We start from the raw sequence: 2,211 nt of genomic DNA, 5'->3' as shown, positions 1-2,211 counted from the left end.
CCTCTTGGAAGGACTCTGTGACAGCAGGGACCTTGTTCATCTGTATGTAATCCTTAGTGTCAAGCATTCTTAGTAGGAGCTCATTAGATATTTATTGATCAAAGTAATAAATAAATGACACATTCATGTCACTGTCATGCCTAGTCCACCTTACTACCATGTCTCACCTGGTCTTCAATTGGAACCCAAGGGGTCTCCCTATGTCTCCTATTTGCTCCCTAGCTTCTGTTTTATACTCTACAACAAGAGTGATCTTTCTGAAATACAAATGTGCATAAAACCCTTCAATGGTTTCCTGGTGCCTTAAAACATTCTTAATATGACAGACAAAGTATAACTTAGCAATTTTCTCACTTGCTAGTTATATCATCATAAGAAAGTTATGAAATCTCACTTAGTTCCCTCATCTAAAAAATGTGAATGATAATTATTCCTACTTCACAGGTTTGTTGGAAGGATTAAATAAGGTAATTAGTACAACATGCTTAGCATAGTATTCAGGTCTCTGTTACATAAATGGTACCTCTATGATTATTAGGACCTGAATGATGTAGCTCCTGTTTGCCTCATGCTATTCCCTCTCATTTTCTGGCATCCTCATTAAGTTATTTTCAGATCCTGGAATGTGCCCTGCTCCTTACTAATTCTACTCCCCTCTCTGGTCCCAGTGTAGAGTTTATCTCCTCTAAGAAGCCTTTTTTTGACACTCCATGTCTAGCTCAGGTGACTCTGCAGTGGATACTCAGAGCAGCCTATGTAATATCATGACATTGGTTATCCTCTCCTGGCGTAGTGACTGGCATTCAGCAATGCCTCAAAAAAATCTGTTTACATACCATATGATTTCACATGTATGTGGAATCTAAAGAGCAAAATAAACAAATAAAATAGAAACAGACTCAAAGATACAGAGATCAGACTGATGGTTGCCAGAGGGGAGGGGGGCTAGGGAACTGGGTGAAAAAGGTGAAGGGACTAAGAACTACAATTGGTAGTCACAAAATAGTCGTGGGGATGTAAAGTACATCCTAGGGAATATAGTCAATAATACTATAATAACTATGTATTGTGCCAGGAGAGTACTTGAAATATTGGGGGGCCCTTTTGGCTCTCTGAGCAGTGCCATGACCTTTGGCAAGAACATGCACCTTATGAAAGGCAGCAGAAAGGGAGGCAAGCATAAAGTGGTTGATCCATTTTCTAAGAAAGACTGGTATGATATGAAAGCATTAGCTATGTCCAATATAAAAAATATTGGAAAAACACTTGTCACAAGAACTCAAGGAACCAAAGTCGTATCTGATGGTCTCACGAGTCATGTTTTTGTAGTGAGCCTAGTTGATCCGCAGAATGATGAAGTTGCACTTAGAAAATTCAGGCTAATTACTAAGTTATTCAGGGCAAACCCTGACTAACATCCATGGCATGGATCGTACCATGGAGACAAATGTGCTCCTTGGTCAAAAAATGGCAGACCATGATTGAAGTTCATGGTGATGTCAAGACTACTGAGGGTTATTCATGTCACCTGCTTTGTGTTGGTTTCACTAAAAAGTGCAGTGATGGATTTGGAAGGCCTCTTATGCTCTGCATCAACAGGTCCGTCAAATCCAGAAAAAAAGATGATGGGAATCATGACCTGAGAGGTGCAGACAAGCGACTTGAAAGAAGTGGTCAATAAATTGTTTCCAAATGGCACTGGAAAAGACATAGAAAAGGCTTGCCACTCTATTACCCACACCATGATGTCTTTGTTAGAAAAGTCAAAATGCTGAAGAAGCCCAAGTCTGAACTGGGAAAACTCATGGAGCTTCATGGTGAAGGTAGCGGCTCTGCAACAGTTACTGGGGGTGAGACAGATGCTACTGTAGAACAAACTGATGGACAAAACCCCCCAGCCCAAGAATCTGCTTAAAATTCAAACTTAATGGTGACAAATAAAAAACCCTATTTGGGGGGGGGGGGGGGTAGAGGAGACCACTTCAGAAAGTGCATGATTGTCTAACCACCATGCTGTACACCTGAAACAAATATAAATAATATTGAATATAAACTGTGATGGAAAAATAAAATTAAAATAAAGAAAAAATACATACATATATACATATATATGTTGAATCAACTCTAGACTCACTGCACTTCCTTTTCCTCATTCTTTTCTTTCTTTTTAAGATTTTATTTACTTATTTTCAGAGAGAGGGGAAGGGAGGG

At 39.4% G+C, this 2,211-nt stretch overlaps 1 pseudogene; it reads left to right on the top strand.

Annotated features, from left to right (window-relative positions):
* Positions 1–1,124: 1,124 nt before the first annotated feature.
* On the top strand, positions 1,125–1,915 carry LOC123816820 (annotated as a pseudogene).
* The last annotated feature ends 296 nt before the right edge of the window (positions 1,916–2,211 follow it).

The sequence above is a fragment of the Phyllostomus hastatus genome, unplaced genomic scaffold (assembly GCF_019186645.2).
Source record: "Phyllostomus hastatus isolate PE091 unplaced genomic scaffold, TTU_PhHast_1.1 phas_contig_210, whole genome shotgun sequence".
Taxonomy (NCBI): domain Eukaryota; kingdom Metazoa; phylum Chordata; class Mammalia; order Chiroptera; family Phyllostomidae; genus Phyllostomus; species Phyllostomus hastatus.
The sequence above is the reverse complement of the archived record's forward strand: the minus strand, read 5'-3'. Positions and strand labels throughout refer to the sequence as shown.